The sequence below is a fragment of the Onychostoma macrolepis genome, chromosome 06, assembly GCF_012432095.1.
Source record: "Onychostoma macrolepis isolate SWU-2019 chromosome 06, ASM1243209v1, whole genome shotgun sequence".
NCBI classification, from domain to species: Eukaryota; Metazoa; Chordata; class Actinopteri; order Cypriniformes; family Cyprinidae; genus Onychostoma; species Onychostoma macrolepis.
Genome location: NC_081160.1, coordinates 30,543,452 through 30,551,263, shown reverse-complemented (window position 1 = coordinate 30,551,263; position 7,812 = coordinate 30,543,452).

Below are 7,812 nucleotides of genomic sequence, written 5' to 3'. Positions count from 1 at the left end.
ATGTGGCTTTGGTTCCCTTGTTTACTGACCCAAGAGTTCACAAGCACGTCATTGATTTTCCCAATCATACATTTCTGTCGTTCACCTAGACCTACGATGGTATTAAGATGTTTTAAATGAGCTGAGGGTGTTTTAATGAGGGGGAAGTGAGAATGAGTTCATTTTAAAGGTATATTTTGGGTTAAATGCAAGTGAACGTCGTCTATGACAGAAAATAATTAGGATTTGTACCTCTCTACGTGAAAATGCATTGACATGTATGTGCCTACAATTGAAGTCTGTGGCAAGTGCACTACTTCCATTGAAAGGGCATTTCCCTACACACTTTTTTTTTTTTTTATATGTTTAATCTTACTAAGGTACCAATTATTTTCTGTTGTAGCATTTGCATTTATCCGAAAAAATATTCTTTTTAATTTGTATTCTTGAGTTGTTGCTGTATGTTGAAATGGCAGATTTGGAGCTGGAACGCTCCAAATAATATTTTAATGCATAAAGGAGTTTTGTGGAGTTAATTTGGTTTAAATCGTGCCTCTGTGTTTGGTATGATGGAAAGCTTCTTGGATGTTTATATCTTGCTAAATATATCTGAAAGGCTGTTTTACTCACCATTTTCTGTTTTGCTGCAATGGTTAGGCAATTTCTAAGACATAAACAAAACAAAACATTAACAAGTCTCCTATAATGTTTTTCTTTATTGGTCTATTTATTGAGATAAACGTTGGGTCATGAAGATGAAAGCGTTTAAACAAATTTGCTGCTATCCTGAAGCAGTATGCAAATCAATGAGCCCAAATTGACCTTTCCGTGAAGGCAATAGAGATTCGTGTCAGCATGTCCTGTTAAATTTAACACATCAGGCAATTCTTGTCCGTTTTCCCCCCCAGTTCTATGCACCTGGAAAATTTCGCCATTAACGATACCGACATTGCGTCCAGTGTTTTAGAAATGCTGTGGCTTCAATTTTACATTGCAAATGATCTATGCAGTGTTTTAAGGGACAGTCCCTTCCATATTCCAAAAAGTTGCACTCACAGTTGAAGCATAAAAGAAGTTAATGTTCTGAAACTGGTCACCGTTTTATGTTGCCGTTAGGACAGAAGTACACTGACGTTTCGCCTAGTGCTCAGCCCATAAACAGCTCACTGGATGATGCTATCACTTCATCAGTCAAGTCTTCCTTTGAGCTGTTCTTAGTGAATGTCCTCATCCCAAGCGCTGCACACTTCACAGCCTCCTTCCAATTTATAATTACACTCTGGATGTTTTTTTTTTTTTTTTTTTGGTGTTGCTTATGCACGTGAGAAGTGTGATTGATTCATTGCTGCATTATTGTCTTTTTTTCTTATTTCTTTATTTTTTTCTGTTAGATCTGTTGGGTTTTCTGCACCGTGGCATGGTGTATGACTGAGCGGAGAGTTTGCATAGAGTCCTATGATAGCACAGTGAAAAAGAGAAAATATGAAAAGCCTTTTCCTGTATGTATAATTGAACATTTGTATGATTAAATTAACACTGAAACAAATGATTCTGTCGTCTCGTGTTTTGCATGCAGCATACGTGAGCAGTGTGATTTGTTAATGCAGCTCCCAAAAGAAATGATAAACTTCTTGCCCTTTTTTTTTTTTTTTTTTTTACCTTGAAGCATGACAAAGCAAAAAAAAAAAAAGTAAAATAGTTCACCCAAAAATGAACCTTTGCTAAAAATGCACTCACTCTCTAGCCATTCAAGATGTCGATGAGTTTGTTTCTTCATCAGAACAGATTTGGAGAAATGTAGCATTCCATCACTTTCTCACCAGTGGATCCTCAATGGGTGCCGTCAGAATGAGAGACCAAACAGCTGATAAAAAAACATAATAATCCACGCGACCCCAGTCTATTTTTTAATGTCTTGAGAAATAAAATAAAAAAACTGCATGTTTGAATCAAATCCATCATTAAAGGGATAGTTCACCCAAAAATGAAAATTCTGTCATCATTTACTCACCCTCAAGTAGTTCCAAACCTGTATGAATGTCTTCGTTCTGCTGAACACAAAGGAAGATATTCTGAAGAATGTAGGAAACAGAGCAGTTCTGGGGCACCATTGACTTCCATAGTATTTTTTTTTCCTACTGTGGAAGTCAATGGTGCCCCAAAACAGCCTGGTTACCAACTTTCTTCAAAATACCTTCCTTTGTGTTCAGCAGAACAAAGACATTCATACAGGTTTGGAACTACTTGAGGGTGAGTAAATGATGACAGAATTTTCATTTTTGGGTGAACTATCCCTTTAAGGCATTTTAACTTTAAACTGCCACGTCTGGCCAAAATAGCCCATAATAACACTTATTTCAGTGAGAAAATCCAAATTCTTTGTTTAGAGTTGCTTTGGACTTTTGTTTTGGCTTGTAAACAGTGCTTGATATGTGCATATTTCTCTCCTGATTCCTGATTCAAAGTTGACCTTTTCACTGGAGGAAGTGGTATTTTTAGCTGGAAGCAACAGTTAAAACTTGTTATATTTTTTTTACACATCTTTTCACAAAGATATTAATTGATGGAGTCATGCGAATTACTTGCGGATCATTGTGATGCTTTTATCAGCAGTTTAGACTCTCATTCTGATGGCACCCATTCACTGCAAAGAACTTCTTGTCCCCAAAGCCTGAATGTCATTATGTGGGACCTTTGTCTCTTCGACTACACTCTTAAAAATAAAGGTGTTTCAAATGTTCTTCAAGCGATGCCATAGAAGAACCATTTTTGGTTCCACAAAGAACCATTCAGTCAATGGTTCTTTAAAGAACCTTCTTTCACCACATAGAACCTTCTGTGAAACAGAAAGGTTCTTCAGATGTTAAAGGTTCTTTATGGAACCATTTAGACAAAAAGGTTCTTCTATGGCATCATGAAGCACCTTTATTTTTAAGAGTGTAGCTTCACTTTTCTTCATCACCTTTGAAGTCTCAATGCCTTTTAATCCACTTGAATTCTGGTGATTTTTAATGGATGTATGACGTCAGATCTCCTCAGGTTCATCCAGGTGTCAGAGAAACCACAGGTGTTTGTCACATTAACAATGGACATGTTCAAACTTAACTTTTACAACCAAAATACCGTAAAATCCATCAAACTTATTTTCTGAGGTATTTTGCTTAAAATGTACTATTTAAAATAATCACTTAGTGTGATATTTTTATATCTAATCAGTGAGATTAACACATCTTTACCTGATTTTAACCCATTTAAAGATTCCCAAGTAATACCAAATAGTGGAAGTATATGTTTATGCCTTTTACGACCAAAACCATGTCTATTTCTCATCATAAACTGAATTCCAGTACAACCCTGATGTTCTATGGCCCTTCAGGAAGAATATAACCTTGTTTAAACTAATTACACATAGATGGGATGTGTTGATCTGTGCCGAGGAGACCATATCTGGGCAAATATTTGCTCACATTTCAGGACTTGTGCAACTTGACTTGGCACTATCATATTATTACCCACCTAACAAACATGTAAGATCATAGAAGGCCCTTAAACAAATGCAAAGCATTTCCTCTTGGTTTGACAGCTGCTCTTCCCCAAGACTCACAAGCAATTGTGTGGATTGTAGGAGTTGATGTGGCAGGCAAATTCTGTGGTATTGAGCTGATGTTAATGGGGTCTTGTATAAAAACACTGATTTAAGTCAAATGAGCCTTAAGCATTTTGTTTTGAACTATCAGCAAATGTTTCCTGGTGTGAAAAAGTTTCACTCTGTTTTATGCCATTTCCCTATTTAACTATATAAATCCAATTTTTCCTGGTGTCATTAAAACCTCACGTAAGGCGACAACTGCAAACAAGGAAGTTTCAGACTTCAGACCGCAGGGCATTGTCATTTGTGTATTTCACCAGAACAACTTACTTTAATACTGCAAGGTATATATCATCCAAGACTGTGCGTTTTCATAATGTTTCTGTAGTGTGAGGGGTAAACACAAAAACAGACTTGGTATTTACACAGTTGGGTGTAATAGTTTGTTGGTATTGTAAGTAAACCTGTCAGGCAGTCTCGAAGGGCAAATATCTAATTCCTAAGAGCTGATATGCAGCACTCTTGGCTGATAAATCACAAGCCAGGTGACTATCGAGGTGATACGATGTTAGCCTGGTCAGTTTAGTTGTTTACATGGCGGTTTGGGTTTCGTCAAGCTATTTAAAATGATGTATGTGTGCAATAGCAGCTTGATTACACTGATATCAGCACTGGACTGACCGTTTCTAACTGACTGCAGAGACTTTGACATGGGACTGCAGGTCTATATGTACATTTTAAGATGACTTATCATCCGTATACCTATAGGTAAGGTAAATACAGGTAAAACTGGGTACTTTCTGATTGGTATTGTTTTTAAAATCATTCCATACTAGTTTAGCATGAATTACATAAATGATGAACAATATCATAAATGAGGTAGGTCAATACCTAAGTGTCCCACTTTACCTGCTGTAGTAAGGCGATTGTTTAGCTGATGAAATGTCAGTCAACTGGCTTTCTGAAATAACTGAAAGAAAAAAAACTTACAAAAACTCCATAAAACTCCATAAAACAGATTTGAAAAGTGCAAATTGTGAAAATTACTTAATCTGGGATCTTTATAAAATGTGTGTCATTGTGAAGATTGCAAGTCTTGTTTTCATCCGTGTTAAATTTCATTATGGCGTCTAACAGTTTTAGTCTTAAATGCTATTCAAGAAATGACTCAATTCAATGTGCTGAGTGCTTAAATCGACAAAACTGTTTTTTTGTTAGATTTACATCGATATACTAAGGTATAACACAACACAGTAGACGCTAGATAGTTTTAAAAGAAGCTAGTTTGTCCTTGAAAATCCTAGCATAGTTTTACAAACTATGTTTGTACAACTTTAACTGCTTCATGAACTTGTGTACATCTAGAATAAAGTGATAAATAATGATGTTTTGCGTTAAAATGTCCGTTAGAGATTGCCAGGAAAGCGGCGCTCTAGCGGTTACTGTTGCTATGGTTACTACCTCAGGCGAACGCGCGAACTGTTTGGCGCCAAGTGATGTGTTCTGACGTATACAATCTAACTTTTCAGTTTATTTCGCTATACTACAACTTGTTAGCTGTACTGCTACTAAAACAGTGCATCTTCTCACGTTTCTACATTTAGGCTAATCACTTTCAGATTGTGAGGCCTTACCTTAGGTGATCCTAGTTTTGTGCATGACTCACTTAAGTATCTGTAGCAACACGTTTTAGTTTCGTTTAACCCTCTAGAGGTAACATTTTACAATTGTCTGCTATTTTAATTGGGCAGGCTAATGTGTTTGCTTTTTCCATCCACTATTATAATAATTTGCGTAGTTATAAACAAACACATGCAAAAGTGCCTGTATGCTAGTGATAACATCTGCACATTGTTTAATAATCAGAAAGTTTCTTGTCTTTTTTAACTAACTGAATCCTCTGATGAGGGTAAAGATGATGAAGCACACTAAAAACTTGGAAAATGGTTAATCGTGCTTATAAAAAATCTTTAACATTAGTGTTTCATTCTGAAATCAATGTAGAAAGGAACTGTTCAAGTTCACAGTTAAGTTTTACATTGATATTTATCAGTAATTTATTTTTGGAAATCTGCCCGTAAAGTGAATTCTAGTGAAAGTTCACTTTAAGTTTAATTTAAATGGAAAAAAGCAATGGTACATAACTGTTTTCGGCATTCTTGAACATAGGCCTATTTGTCATCCCCAGATTTTAATTGTATATAGTCATTGTCAGATTTTGTGAGTTTAGTCATTACAAAATATCTTACAGAATTTATTATAGAAAGTTTTGTGGGAAAAACCCAGGGTATATGCCACAAAAGAGGCCTACTCTTCGTTACTTGCAGCAGAACTTTCTTAGTTTTCTTTTAGCTACTTCACTTACACACAGTTGTGATAGTGACCACAAAAGCTACAAAATAAATTCTTCTCATTACCATCTTGCACAATGAACAACGGTGCTAGAGCATTTTGTTCTTTTCATAACAAGTTTGGTTAGCTAATTTTAGGTTTCAACAACAATACTTCCTAATTGACAGCCTTTTATGAGGGTACATCTACACATAAATAAACTTATGCCCAAAAGGCACTATTCCTAATGCTTTCAACATCCATCATGGAGAAGTCTGATGGATTATGGATTGAACCCAACTCAAACTCTGGCTTTCATGTGTACAGTCTCTTTCACAATGAGCCATTGACAGCATCAAGTGAGTTCTAGGTGTGCACGTTCTGACAAATGGCTCAACTGAACTTCATCATAAACGGACACCTTTGGCGGTAGCAGTAACCTTTCTGTCCATAAATGGTTATATAGTGCATGAGAAAGTTGTTTCAAAGCAAGACGGTGAACAGAGCACATCTTATACCTGCGGTCTTTCTAACTGCCATGCAAATGAACCCCCTCTGGGAAATGTGCTAGACAAACAAAAATACAGACAAGGAGTGCAAAGTAAACCTTTGTTTGGAGCAAGACATTCCACAAGTTTCCCAATTCTTATCTGAGCAGTTGTCGCTTTTTATAGTATGGAAATAACATTCAAACCTGTGTTAACCTGTTATAGATATTCAGGGATGATATTATGCTGCGTTTGGACTAGAGCACTGCAAAAATCCTAATCCTAATATCTTTGTAATTTTTTCACAGTAAAAGTATCAAAATATTCTTAAAACAGAATAAATTGACAGTGTAATTTTATTTTATCTTGTTGCATTGGCAGGTTTCTTCACAGACATTTTTTTGCAATGTAAAAAGATACTAAAATTATCAGGTTTTCTGAAGAAGTCTGTGGAATAGCATGTAAAATGATGGTCTGATATCAAGTCGTTCTCTCTCTCTCTCTCGCTCTCATTTTCTATTATCAATAAAGTCTCTATTAAGTGTGTGTGTGTGTGGTTTGCATTGGTGTGTCTGTTTAACTGTGCAAACATTTTGGCCTGCTGCGTGCTTGCAGACGTATCATCAGCACATTGACGCACAAACTCTCACACTCAAATGCGCAGAAATATCTGGAAATGTACTGTGTTTTGCATCACAATTTGTTACCAAGAGAAACGCCTTGAACAGTGATATATCTGTAACATCTGCACATAGATAAATATAAAATTAAAAGAAGGCACGCATTTCTACACATATGCATCGTTCTAACAGATTTTTGTTCATGAAACATCATGAGAAATGAATTATATTTTGCATAAAGTATAATTATTGTATACAATTACTGATAAAATCGTTAAAACTTTTTATATAATTTGCTTTATGTAAAAGATTCATTTCCTATGGTGTGATATTTTCTTTTTATTGTGGGGTGACATTTTTATCTTTGACCATTTCATATAGTCCAAATAAAAATTGTATATATTTTTCAGAAACTTATTCTATAAAATTATAATTATAATAATTCATTTCTTTCTGTGGTTATATGATTTTGTGCACATACGACAATAAAATAAAAACTATGGACTGAAATGAAATAAAAATTCACAAAACATCTAAGCCATCTTGCCATATTTACCCTGGTCGTATTTCTCATAACTGTTGTCATTTAAGATTAAAAACCGGATGTCAGACATTTAATCAGGCAGTTCCTCTGGTGTCTTTCCTCCTTTGAGGGTGGGAGTTAGTGGTCCACAACAACGGACTGGCATGTCAAACGCCTTCAGGCTGGGAATGGGACTCTGAGACAATGTTTACACAACTTAATAAGGCCTGTGTATAAAAGTGCGACGGGAGTCAATGAAGCAGGCATTCCTTCACTAACTCT